Source organism: Metopolophium dirhodum, chromosome 2, assembly GCF_019925205.1.
Source record: "Metopolophium dirhodum isolate CAU chromosome 2, ASM1992520v1, whole genome shotgun sequence".
NCBI lineage: Eukaryota > Metazoa > Arthropoda > Insecta > Hemiptera > Aphididae > Metopolophium > Metopolophium dirhodum.
Genome location: NC_083561.1, coordinates 24,849,706 through 24,865,169, shown reverse-complemented (window position 1 = coordinate 24,865,169; position 15,464 = coordinate 24,849,706). Strand labels below are relative to the sequence as shown.

The window sequence follows — 15,464 nt, the reverse complement described above, 5'->3', positions numbered from 1 at the left end:
CGATGTATGTATACGACTGGAGTGCATATAAAATAATATATTATATTCCATTAAAAACGTGTACAAGAAAAATATAGGTGTGACAAGTGCCAAACGCATATTGTTGCTACAGTGGTGCAGATACAGAGAGGTCGCGAAATGCAGTAGGTATTATAATATTATACCAGCCCTGCTCATTATCGATTACCCCAGTCGTTTTATACCGGTTGAGATTTACACAATCTTGAAATATTTATTTTTATTTATTTTTCTTTTTTAGCATCAACTAAAAAGGTTATAGCTCTTATATCAATATTTTAATTTTTTAAATCATATAGGTACCATTGTACTTTCAATATACAAGATAAGAATTTATGTTGAGACTTGAGGGGGTATTTGAAAATGGACCAATTATAAGTCACCTCAGTATACACTGAGTAACATATTATTAGTATCTAGTTGAAATACCACGAACACTTTAAAACTCGCTTGAGTTTAAATAAAGTTTTTACTTGTGCATGCTCGAAATCGTTGATGAAATATCAATTCTGTACGCATCATTATTGATTAATCTAATCGATCGCGATTCATCACGATTCATCGTAAATATTATTAATCGTTTTACCACAATTTTCCATTCAAAAATTAAAAACACCGAGAAAACATCATTAACTATATACAAATAAAATATATACTGATGCACGTGGGGGGGAGACTAATATATTATACATAAACTGACACGTGTTATGTGTATATTTTCGACAACCGTTTCTTCCGTATACGCACACACATATATAATATATATATAGGTGTATAAATGTTTGTGTTTGCGCAGCATCAAATGACGGTTTACAATACAGGTATATATATATATTTAATACAATACATACATACATATTACATATATATATATATAAGTACGAGAAAACATCGCGTATACGAAATAATTCAGAATTTCCCCCAGGAACAGTAATCGGACTCATGAAAGTAAATCGTCGTCAATGAACGGTGTATATATACTCTGTGCTGCAGTATAGATAAAACGAGAGGGCGGAAAATAGTATTGCCGACCTTTAGCGGAATTGCGAACACTGCAAGTCTGTGATGGTACCTATACAGTCATGTATACTCATATGTGTATGTGGGCGTGTGTGTGTCAGCATAACGAGACCCTTTACAGTGCCGCTCATGGTATATGTTATATATAAATATATATATATATATATAATATATATATATAAGAACGCGTTTACCTATTCCATATACATGCGTCATGTATTTGGTTTTTGCCCACGCGTGGTCCAGAAGAATAGTGCCGATTTCTCGCGAGAACGTAAATAAACGATTCGGCAGGGCCATCTACCGGAATAGCTTTTACTCGGAAGCTTCAAATACGTATATATAATATGTATACGCGAACACATGTGTATAATATACAATATTCCCATGCGGCTACCGAACAGTAATTTGATCGTCTCGCATTGGCAAAACGAAATTTCCGCGCGTGTTACAATGCAGTACCCACCTATATAATAATATATACAGTGCCAATATACCACACCAGTCGCACTTGTATTATATGTACAATAATATCGAGTCAAGTTCGGGGTGCCGCATTTTCCGGAAGGGTGACTCCTGACGGAGGGGTGGTATGATATCAGAATTCGGAAAATTCGCTTTGTAATTGGTTCAGAATTAAGTTTCAAGAGTGTTCTTTTTTTCGTCGATTGCGTTCGTACCATTGAAGTAACAATTGCAGTAGGACATAAAATCCTGCAAAAATATATAGCTGTATACAGCTAAATTCATTTAAATATTTATATATATTTATTTGTTTATATATATATTATATATATTACTATTATAATAAACAATAAGATCTGTTATCTTGCAATCGGTGAAATACCACTATATTATAAACTTCGCAAAAGTTGAACTTTTCATAGTGAACAGAATAGATGATATCGTGTATGATATTGCAGTGTATACCGCGGCGATTTCTGCCTCTATCATATTATAATAATTTACAGTCGCCTAATAAGAATATTGTTTTTTCACAGCCTCCTTCACTAGGCGATAAATTAACCGATATACGGCCCAATGGGAAACCCGTTTGTCCGGATACGGTCGAAATATTAAAAACTCCGGACGGACGCGAACGACATTTCGACGACTCCCCCCCTCCTCGCGCGCTCTTCTCCGCCGCCTGGTAACCAGCTATACCGTTTTTTTATTGGTCCCCGACAACGACGGCCGTCGAAGTCGTAAATTACGCAAAGCCTAAGTATTCATAAAACTGTTAAGTATATTATGTTTTGAATGTCAGTCCTAATGAGACGAGCGCACACTATGATGCTGCTGCATCGGGCGCACATAGCGGGACGGCTGTATAAAACTTTGGTATATTGTTTTCACGCCGTTTTCGTTTAGTTTTAAGACGTAGGTATACCTACCCACATGAAAAGTCGTTCGGGGGTAATTATTTTATCGTTATATCGACTTCTTCAATCGTTTTTTAGCACTTCTACGCTCGACACCAGGCTGGGTCGGCTTGTATAAAGATAGAACCTATAGACATATAATAACGAACACGAGCTATTCCGCACAATAATTTTAAATTTTACGTGAAAAAAATCGAGACTTCGATTACGTATTCAATTTCGTACTGAATGAATCAGATTGAAAATTATTATTACGACAAAATTGTATAGCTGATATAGTTTTAGTATAAATTATTTTTGCTTGTCACGACGTATGTGATTATAGTTCTTTCTTCTTTTGTTGTTTTTTTCGCAAATTATAAAATTAAATATATATATATATTATATACGGATATATAACATATAATATACCTGATGCCAGTTTCAGAAGTGTTATAAATTAAAATCGATTATTAGTGAACAACCGATAAATGTTGTATTCAATTTTATTTTATGTGGTTTGATGACAACATGAATATATGCTAGCATATTAAATCGTTACCAGAAAATCGTTAAAGTCAGTATGGTATGCTTTTGTAATTGATAAAAAAGCGATGTCGTTGTAACTGGCTATAAATTATATTATAGTCTTGAAAACAGAGTAGGTAACAAAAGATTTTTTCGTTATTTTTAATATATACTTTTTTTTATACTTACGTAGCCATACATCTGCAGGTCGCCATATTGTTATAAGCTATCTATAATTTTTTGAACGGTCTTAAAAATTACCGTTTGATGTATACCGGCCACGAAGATACACGCGTTTCGATTAATCTTACCGGGTACGGTGTGTTTTGACATTTGGCTTTGTCCAAAGGATAATGGCAGTTCTGTGTTCGCGAAAAATTAGTTTTTTACTGCGCTCGTCGGAGGGGAGATATTCCTCACATGCGTAGTAAATCCTAAGTCTTTTGTGAGATTTGTATTTGTGTGGAAGGTACCTCCCATATAATAATATGTGATATGTGCAAAAAATATTAAATTCCCGGCAGCGGCGTTATTGTTATTAAAAACGAGAGAGAGAGAGAGAGAGAGAGACACTATTTTTTCATCCCCCAGACCCTCAAACGTCTTATTTTCTATATAAATACCTAAAACTCTACCCTCGGGAAATTAATGTATTTTATTACCGGGGTTGAATGTTTTGACACGCATCGGTTGAAAAAAATAAATATAATTCATACGTCGTCTGCTCGTTATATAGGTACAAATGTCTTCACCTTCGTACGTTTTTATGTTTTCATTTTATTATTTGTCCGTACAAATGATATTCCAGTAGGATTTGATTTATAATATATTTTTTACTGCGAAACAATACACGTTAGATGTGCGTGCATCGATTATCTACCGTTATGAGTATAGCTATATAGATATACGTTATATAAATGTTTTATTTATTCGCTGATCTTAAAAACTGTAATGGTAAAATAATAAATTGTCTTATACGTTACGAATAAATTATAAAAGAGCACCTACCTAAGTACTACCCATATATGGCTATACATGTCTACCTAATTATAATATAATATTCAATTATAATTTTTGTAGCCATCGTACCCGCCAAGTAAAGTTAAAATGATAAACACGATGTGCGAATTAATCGTTCGTCGTACGATCATAATATAATATAATTTTAATAGTACTATTTCATTGTGGCGATAACGAACGTCGAACAATGGTCAAACATCGACTGTTATTAAAAACGTTTGAATTATACGCAATACGTTTATGTGAATAGGAATCAAACGCAGATACATACAATTATAAACCTAACCTAACTGCAGTAACCGCAATTCGTTATAGCGGCGTGTGAAATATATATAAGCATAATATTTATTACCGTCGACATTTCGAGGGATAGGTCTTAGGTATAATATATTAATATGTTCAAAATGTTTAATCCCAAGAAAACTTCTCAGATCGTCGTAATACATGCGGTTCGCGATGTTTCCAGTGAAGTGTAATGAGTATGATACCACTCGTTTACTGTATATACTTCATATGATATACTAATTATCAAGTATTTTTATACGATCTTCCGAGAACAGTTTATGCTAATTGTGCGTCTGATACGTGCATAGGTTAGGTACCTATACTTCACGAAATATAGGTAGGTACCCGAAACGTCGAAATATCGTAAAATATATTATACAAAGTATAAATTATTGGAAAAATATTCTAATCAGATTTCGTATCGGCGTACGAGCGCAATAAAAAAACAAAGTTTAAAAAAATGAGACATTTCAATAAAATCGTATGATATATGTTATATGTATGTGTTATGTATTATACATGGATACCGCGTGCCAACAAAATAAGTCAAAAACACACCCGTTTGTAAAAGAAAAATTGTCTAAATTACAGTGTTGTTTGAAAATATGTTCTTACGATTGCGTGTATACTGCGCTATGCAGCGTGCGCATGCTCTAGATATTTCCAAACGATTTGCTATATATTATTATTTTATTCGATAGAGTATAATGTCAATCATTTTATACAATAACATTTAAATTATAGGTATACACAGCCTGATATTTTGACAAAGAACACTCGTTACTTCAAAATTGTTATACATATTTGGAAATATTTTTGGTGCATAATCTGAAGTCAAACCACTTTTTAAAATTTGTTTATAGTTATAACTTTTTGAATTATTTTACTTTTTAAATTTCATATTCCGAAGCTGTGAATATTTTTTTGAGTATTTCGGAGTTTAAAAATCGAATTTTGAACAGGTAGTTAATTAGGTAAGTTAAGTTATAAAACGGCATACAATGTACGACAAGCGTATGTGTTGAGTGTAATATTGAATGCTATTTATATATGGAAGAAGTAACTAGTTAATGGCACTTCCAACATGGAAGGAAAATTATTTTTATATAGATATATAATATATATATTTAAATATTTTATTTTCATAAAATTAACTGCTCGTTCAAAATTTGATTTTTATACATCTAAATATTCTACTTTGAAATTTGAAATCAAAAAGGAATGTTGTCTTACAAAAAACTAATAATCTTAAATAATAATAATGAATAATAGAAAAAAATATTTTTTAATATATATAATTTTTATTAATGTTGTTTATTAATAAACTAAAATTATGTAAGTAAGACAAATATTTTCAAAAATGTAACTTGTCGAGGTAATGAGTATTGATGGTTAAAATATGAGTTGTAATGTGATTATTATTATTATTCATTTTTTTCATAAACGTTTTAGCAGTGTCTATGTATAAGCATGGGAAAAGGAGACACTTATCTTACATAAAATATGTTTAGTTAACCACTTCTATTACCACGCGCCCGAGGTTTTTGATACACGGTTTGAAACTAAGAGGCCTGCAGAGTCGTCTTCAGGTCGATTCCACGAAGAGGAGGGAAATAAACCTGGAACTCGCTAAAAAGATTTAACCACCTTCGCTCCGTCTCTGCAGGGACGCGCCTACTTGAGGCTTGAAATAAACAAAACATCGACATTTTCTATTGGTAACTTAATAGGCTAACATCATGATCATATTATTATACACAATCTAAATTTATCCTCGATACCCAAGAATATTAAACGATTCGATTCATTGCTCTTTGTCGTGGTCGTCGTGGTCGTCGTCATCGCGTACACGGGAATAAGTGCTTTAAAAGTGCATTTTAAATATATACGTACGCACTATTGGAGTACTGCGGTCTGAAGTGTGTGCGAATGAAAATAGCCATCGGGTGGATCGTTTGAAAAAAAAAAATAAAAATAATTTCCGTCGAACACACGCGGCATAAAATACTGTTTGGGGGGGGGGGGGGGGGGGGCTTCACCATAAGAGACACATATATTTTTACCACATGGATCGCGTGTCGTAAAAACGACGACTCGACTCGCGTTTCCGGTTCGTAGATATAAGAGTGTGCGTGAGCGTGTCATATATAATATATAAATATTTAGGTTGTACGGATATGAGGTCCCGGCGTATGATGTGTCCTGAACCACCACCATGGTTATAGTCTTATATAGGTCATGAAGGTCTATTACTGCAGATCTATCACTCGTTATTGTGGTATAACGCGGAAAAACTGTCGTGCGGTTCGGGGGCACAGTATTTACTTTTACGCTATAATGTAATACGTTGTCGCAAATTATTCTTATCGCGTAAACGATAACGAGCGTATATTATTATATTATGATGATGATATTATCTGCTTTGGTGCAGCGTATATTGTATATTATCAAAGACTGAGTGCAAGCACTCCGACTATCTGCACTACGCCGTCGTTTGCATTATTTCGCCGCAAATGGAAATCTCCCGTCCTAAGGTGGGGTGGGGGGGGGGGGAATAATAAACGACGAAATACCCGAGTGTATATCAGCGAGTCGAGATACTGCATTATAATATATATATACGTTTTTGTACTCGTTCAGCTCCCTATTTTTTACACAAAATATATATATAATCATCGCGACGCGACGTTTGCGTCCGTAATGCTTTATGGCGCACACTCGCTTTTTCGAGTTATTTTCTTTTTTTCTTTTAAGTGCGTATACACGTATACATATATATATATATATATATATATATATATGTGTGTGTGTGTGTGTGTGTGTGTGTGTGTGTGTATAAATGCGTTAGAGGGAATAACGTAATGGAATACCGTAATGAGCGTTCTCGAGTCGAGTCGCAGCAGCGCCGCGTGTCGAAAACGACCGCCCGGAACAGCTGCGTGGCCCACCGCCACCGCCACCGCTTCGCCGACAATGAAAACTTTTCTATAATATAAGCGCCCCTCAAAAGTCGAAAATTACTTTGAATAAAAAAAAAATTCCTCACTTGCGTATCGTATGAAAACGAAAAAAATAAATAGTTATCACGCGTCGCATGTACCTTACATACCTATATATATTATATATATGATGTGCTGCAGTTTCAATGTGTAACGTAATTATTTATAATAATATGCATTATCGAGAAAAAAATAATTCCATTTCACTGCATCCGTCGTTGTGTGTCGACCTTACATCATAGTTCATGAGAAATCGACACCAAATTTGAAACAAAAAATTTAAACAACTATATATAATATATATTTGGGATATGTACCTATAAGTAGAACAACTTCTAGAGGATAGCAAGGGTCGATTAAACGAATAAATAAATAGATATTGTTCATTCGTATAATACCGGTATAAACGTATTGTTGTATTGTAACGTAAATACCAAAATATTTGTCATATGAGAATTTTCTAACTCAATTTCTGTGCAAGATGAAAAAAAAATTTACGTAATATATGTAATTTAGTAATTATATTATAACTACACTCAAATTTGAAAAACTCGAACTTTTTTAACTCGAAACCGTTGATAACTTGAACTTTTTCGCTATCCCTAGAATTTTGTATTATCCTTGGATAACTTTTAGACTTTTAAACTTCAAGTCCGAGTGTCCGACTCTAAATTATATACAGCATACATTTCATTATTTTCGTAATTTTTTCAATTTGGTATTTTTGTATAGTTATAATTTTGGTATAAACTATTATAAGCATATCGAACGGCTATGGAACTATAATACTTAAAATCTTAAATAATTATGTATAATTTGTGTTATACAATAGATGATTTTTTGTATGATATAATATAAGTCCCTGCAGCGCAGTAAATATGGCTGGAATGTTTTCAACACTGTTTAGTTATATCAATGAATTATTTACTAACAGCTCGACATAGTATTATAATATTGTATGTGTATATTATACCTATTTGTATCAGTCCGATTTTGTCAGTGTCCTTAACGCTTGATGGTAACCATTCCTCGGATAATTTCACACTTTTTCGACGGCATCTGAAAACAGATAAATACATTATTTTATTACTCACACATTGTATACTATAGTAAATACACACACTATTCACGCATAGTATATACTTAAAGTGTACCTAATACATTAGTATTTATAGATATAATAATATAGACAAACACACGCAGCGATCATATTATAAGCATCCCATAAACAATCCCATAAATTCTGACCCACTCAAAAAAACGTCATTTATTAAATCGAAAATCTAAGTATATTATTCAAGTACGTATTTTTTTTATTTTCGAAATACTCAAAAATCTTCACGCACTCGTCTTTCCAGACCAGCAATCGAATACGCCCGGTTACTTAAACGGGTTTGATTTCCCCAGTATTTTTTTAAGTGTGATCCATTTAAAAAAAAATCTATGGTATGATGTGTGTCGACAGGGGCTCTATATTCTTGACATAGATCGACAACAAGTCTTGTGTGGCTAAACTCGATTGATTATGTCGTATATAGTCAACTGCAAAACGCTATTCTCCAAAATCATTCGACCAAAATTAGTTACATTCGAGAGTATGTCGACTAGTAATAAGCTGGTCGAAGGAATCACCACATTTTGTCGAATGGTATTATATTATATAGTAGTAGACAAAATGTGGAACGTTCGAGAAAAGTCATACATTATTTCGAGAATCCCATAGACCAGGGATGACAAATAGGATTTGGTCAACGTGTCAATTTATGACACAATTATAAAAAAAATTTCAGCTGTGCAACGAATTAATTTTGTTAACGCAGAGACTTTATACCAAATGTAAATTAAAAATTAATGATAATAATGAAGAAAAAAATCAACTTTTATTGATTGTTAGATTGAAAGTTTTTTTTATGTCTGATTAATATGCTGTTGCTTGCAAGGTATATAAATTTAGACACATGAAAGTCTTTCGGGTGCCATGGAAAATTTCTCCCGTGCCCACCATGGCACGCTTGCCACTTACTTGCCATTCCTGCCATATACAATGAATCGATCGAGTTCTGTTTTACGGCAAATATATGATTTGACCGAAAAGACGTACCTGTAATTGTTCATTCGCTGTTATATAATAATACCTAGGTATATGCATTTATAAACCGGTAAAACCGATCGGTGATTCACCGAGAATAAAATTCGTTTGTACAAAAAAAAAATTGGCTGACGTTTAAAATGAAACCGGGGACATAATATGAGATCTGAAAACTACATATATATAGCACATAGGTACAATGCGCGGGCAGCAATGGTGAGAGACACAGGCAATATTATATAGAGTCACTGCATCATTTTCCGAGATTTCCGAAACGACTCCATCGCGACGTATACGTGGATATTATATACCTAATACGTGATGCTGTACATGATATATATATGTATAGATACTGCACATTGGCTGAAGGCAAACCGCACCGCGAGTCTCCAGGGGAATCCGCGGGAGGGTACAAAATTTGCATCCAGTAATTGGCTGGGATTCCACGAGGCGGCGGCGAGGAAATGACTACGAATTGCAGCACTCATCCCGCCAAAACGTCTCCGAGCTGCAGATAACGAAAGGGCGGTTTCGGAATACTAATACAGTAATATAATATACGTCACGTGCTGCGTGTGTGTGCTCTCGCGTAAGTCGGTGGTTTCGCGCGTGCATGCCGAAGTACCCCCCGGGGATAATATCTCTATTATATATATATGCACCACGTGGATATAACGTCAGAACGCTGAGCGGGGTAAATAATATTATATACACACGTATATGATACCTATGTATAGGACTTATATATCGTGCGCGCGTGCATCATTATTAGCTTCTCGATGCCGTGCCCGAGGCTGTAGCAGCGTTTTATCGGGTTCGAATATTGGCTTTTTTTCTTTTACCCACCCCCTCCCCCCCTTTCGCGTGTCGTATAAAAACCAAAGTCGTTATCGGCGCAAAGCTCAGCCACAGCTGCGTCACAACATCTTAGGGGTTACCGTATGATGCGCGATTATAAGACCCTCTAAATATACGACCCGCCTCCTGCAGACAATTGACTTTTTATACCTTGCACAGCAACTATACAGGTATACTCAACGAAAATCGGAAATACTTAATACTTATAATATGCTTCTAAAACATTCGAACTGCACGTGGTTACCGATTACATACCGGCTGCCCGCTGCAGTTGTAGACGTGTCTTCGATTCAAAAACATCAGTTTTTATAAAACAAAATTTAAATAAACTTTATCGGCTGTGCGTGGTTTTTTCACTCCGCATATACTATACAGTGGTTATTTTTCAAAATCACATTTCAAAATTACAAATTTGAAAACAAGTCGTCGCGGCGGGGACACAAAGATGGGTCCGAGACGCCGCACTACACTTATTTATAGATATTCACGTACATATACTTATTTACGAGTGCAGACGAGTTTTTTGGATATAATAATATGCGATGATGATCGTTATCACGTCGTATATACATTATTATTATGTTGTTCGATGCGATCGATATCGCGCGGTGGTTCGTGTCGATCCGAACGCGGAAAACGAATTAAAAACACATTTTGCGTGACGTGATAAGAACCATATTATAATGATATAATATAATATATACATAAGTAGGTAGGTATATTATAATTTATAATTTACAAATGTGGTTGAGAAATCGTCGTCGTTCGTTGCGCGTAACGCGTAGTGCATGTATAATTAATACATTTAATGAACCGTTTAAACTCACGTGTGCATCTATAATATTATCGCTATGCAGCAGTGCACAAAACGGGTGTGTATCATAACATAATAATATATCTACGAAATCGCCAGCGGGCGTTTCTCTGCACAGTAGATGTAAGTATCTACCTAATAATATATCTATAAAAAACTAAAATAAACAATGCGCGCGTGTGCTTCAGGTTATTATATCTTGCAGTATATATATATACGCAGATATTATATATGTATATAGTTTGTGGCGTATAAATATATCAAATACGATTTTAGTTAGGTATAGGTATGAAAATAAAAAAACCATTTCGCCTTTCGGACGTATGTCATACTATGTACGTGTATACCGTATATTATTTATACATAATATACTTACTACGATGTATATAATTATATATTATATATAATATATACGCGTCGTTAACGGGCACATTACAAAATGTATTACTGCCGCGGTGTTACGTGCATTATATAATATTATTAGATATCATAAAGTTAACGACGGTTTAAAAATGAATAAATATTTACTTAACAGCTTTTAAAACATCTATGACCATAAAACGTGATATTTTTAACGACCGTCGTCGCAATTATATTTCGAACGCGCGCATTACACACACGCGTTAATATTATAATAATAATAATAATAATAATAATAATAATAATAATAGTAATATACATCTATGGCCACGTAATTATACAAATATAAAAGTATAAACTATAATACAGGTACGCACTTATTGTCTGGGAGGCCAACGACGTTCGATATACGCAGATAGATAGGTATATACTTATGCCCGGAGCAGTATAAGTTATGTGCCGTAAATTTCGCATGTTTTGGAAAAAAACAAAATTTGCACCCTCTGTATAATACCACGCTTTATTTAGACGCTATATTTAGACTACATCACTGCTCACCCTTATCGCAGTATCTTCGATCATACAAGTTTTGCTGCCGTACATTTTAGTTACGGTACATAAATAACCCTTACATAAAATTATTCAATCATTATTTATTCACGAAAGCATCTAAACATGTATAAGGATCCATATTCCATAGTATAGGTATAAAAACGTAGGTACATTAGTGCATTACGCCTGGTACCGGTATTATTATGGTATACAATATATAATATGATTTATACTGTAACACTTTGCGTTTCAAATTTCGCGTACAGGCGGCCACCGGACGAGCGTAGGTTAGGTTAGGTATATGTACAATTTGTACCGTAAAATACGTAAAAACAGACGGTTCGCGTGAGTCGCGGTGCTAAATCGTAGGTATAAAACCTCCGTTTAATGTCGTATTGTGTTTATTATATTATGATTTTTTTTTTCTTTTGCTGCTCTTTCCCACGCGCGGTCAACGTCTGTTTTCGTGTCGATTTGATATTTTACACGTATACCTATTATTGTTTACCAGATACATAATATATTATGACCAGCGGTCACATTTTTCGCGTGAAATCTCTAACCGTTCCGGCTACACCACGCGTGGAGACAAAATGGTTCCGAATGAAACGTGTCGGCGGCGCAGGTGCGGTCAAAATACGATCGCGACAATACCCCAAACGTTTCCTATATGATAATAATATAATAGGTGTATAGTGTATATACGCGTAATATATAATGTGAGGTAAGAATAATAATAATAATACGATTACAATATGTGTAAAGAAAACACCAACAAATGAGTTACGAGTGTAATATACAACACGCGTATATAATATTATTATATATGGCTGCAGCCGTCCTCTTCGAAGTACGGATGACTGCTGCAGTTCCTCCCCTATAATATAAGACGCGGCTCGACGGGGGTAGGGGTTCGAGAAAAGAAATCTCGAAATATGTTTTGACGTGCATTGTCGCCGTAGGGTCGTAAAACGCGAGATCGAGTTTTCTGCGTCAAAGGGGCGCGCGAGGAAGTCGCGTATCATACGGCCCGTAGGTAATGGATACAACGATTTTGGAATATTTCAGGAGACATTTTTGTTTTCCCCATCCAAGAACGCGCGAACTGAGGCGCGTTAAACGATTGTGCCAGTGGTATGTTTATAGGTCGGTACATATTATATTATGTAGATTCTGAATGATATAAATAATAGTGTTTTTGAGGCTGGTATTTTTGGCGCACAAAAATCGCAAAAATATAGAAACACTATAATAATTAATAATAATAAAATACAAAAAAGACTTAAACGTCAAAATATAAAAAATGTTTTTTAAACTCCCTGTTCTAATATTGTATATTATATTAATTTATTATTATAATAAATAGCACGTGTAACGAATTACGAATGTTATGGGTAACATATAGATAGGTACGACTGTAGAACGATGATAATATAGATCAATTAATGATCATGATTAGGCGAATATCGTTTTTTTTTTTCATCATGGGAGTAATAAAATAAAAGAAGCTCTTCCCGTCGAAGCTATTCTTGATCGAAAAACATTCTGATCAATTATTATTATGTCATGACAGGTGAAACGTAAGTTTTTATTACAAACTGATACTCATAAAACGGTCTTCTAATATTAGTTGTAGATATACTATAGATATAATTATACCGACATTTGTGACGAGTGCTTTCGAAAGGTCGAAACATGCAAAGCATAAGAATTGCATTAAAACGACCTGTATCACGGTGATCCGAAACACGTTTGTGCATTTACGTTTACCCTTTCCCACGCGAAAAAAACAAAAATTATCCCCGAAACCCCATCCCCATAATAATAATTGTGCAGTCGACTGTGTTCGAATAAACATGATATAATAAAAAATAAGATTATTTGGTCGTCCGACGCCGATAAATAATATATACCTACATAATATTATACACTTATAGGTTCGTTTTTTACGTCCCAACATTCAGTGCCATTATTACTTGGAAACAAAATAAAAAAAGTATGCTTTCGATGTCCCGTCACCATTTGATTATTATTCATTACTCTTATTTATTTTTTATTCTTTTTACGACTCCAAAAATTTATTGCACACATATACAATATTATAGAGTGTCAAATCCGAGACGGTTTCAATAAATGTCTAACACGTTTTTTGGCTATAAAATCCGAAACTATTCCTACGTGTTGTTTTTATTCAGACAATTTTCTCGGATTAATTCGTCAGATGATTTATCGTGTTTATAGTAAGTTATTTCCGTTTTGATTACTCGATTTATGATCATTTTCCTCGCGCAAAAATCCTAATTACATAATAATATTTAATTATAGATACATAATAGGGAAATGATTAACACTATTTTAACATACATATTTAAACTTGATCCGCATACGGTTGAGAGGCATGTTTAATATTTATAAATTAGTTTTTATAGTATTTTTATGTATGTATAGTATTAGATTTTAATACTATAATAAAATTAGTATATGGTTTGGATTTGAAGGTAAAATATGATGCTTTTTTCAGGGGGAATTTTGATAGGAAATAATTCATGTACTAAAATGTGTTTCATTTAATTACCATGTTAATGGGTGTTGTCTAGGTTGACTGGGCAGGGTTAGTTTAAAGTACTAAACAATTACAATAACATTATTTTTGTATTTTTTTTTTCAATAAATGCCTTTTTTCTCTTTTTATATTGAATGTAACATCGTGTCAGTTGATCGCAATAGTTTTATACGTATTTATGGTACCCCCCCCCCCCCTCCCCACAAGGGCTCACAAAGACAATGCTTTGTCGGTGTTATGTTTAAAATTACCTCTAATGAGTAAAAAGTATGCTCACACCGGTATGCATGACTTTATTATCGGTGATAGAAGGATCGGATAAAGTATTAATTTGTCAGCGCAAGTTAATTATGTTAATTATGTCAAAATCAAATTTAAATTAAATGCTATTTTTGACTTTTTATATTTTAACTTTCAAGTGCTTTTTTATTATTTATACTTATTGCCTTCAAATCTGAACAGTAATAATGTTTTTATTGCATCAAACATGTATTAAGCGGAAATTGAACATATGACACAGTATCTAATTATAACATACTTATGAATTGATAGAGTGTTTATGCGATTTTTTACAGAAGTCATTTAAAAGCACAAATTATAATAAATTAGCTGATTAAATTATTTTTTTATAGAAAAAAAACTGTGATTAAGATAGTTATAATTTATTACGGGTTTTAGTAAATGCTCTATGCATAATATAACGGTACATATACGCGCAATAACGGAAATTAGTTAATGGCGAATTAATCAAGATCGGAATTATTATCGTCTCCGACGATTATTGATGGCCAATTAACTCGAATAATAATATATATTTTTTATTGATCTGACCCAAATGCAGTGATTTAAGTACAATCATTATATAAGTACTTGGTTTATATTTCTCTTTAAGACGTTACAACGTTACAAACTGTTACAGCTCGCGACAATATCGTATATACAATCAATTAAATGTTTATTGAACAATAATAATATATTATGATATCAATGAATCCAT

At 33.6% G+C, this 15,464-nt stretch overlaps 1 long non-coding RNA gene across 1 annotated transcript in view; it reads right to left on the bottom strand.

The window, feature by feature from the left end:
- The window catches only part of LOC132938230 (uncharacterized), a 44,354-nt gene that overhangs the window by 13,713 nt on the left and 15,177 nt on the right, over positions 1-15,464 (bottom strand). The window contains exon 2 of the long non-coding RNA XR_009663891.1: positions 8,205-8,290. This is a non-coding gene — a long non-coding RNA (uncharacterized LOC132938230). The remainder of the gene's footprint in view (positions 1-8,204; positions 8,291-15,464) is intronic.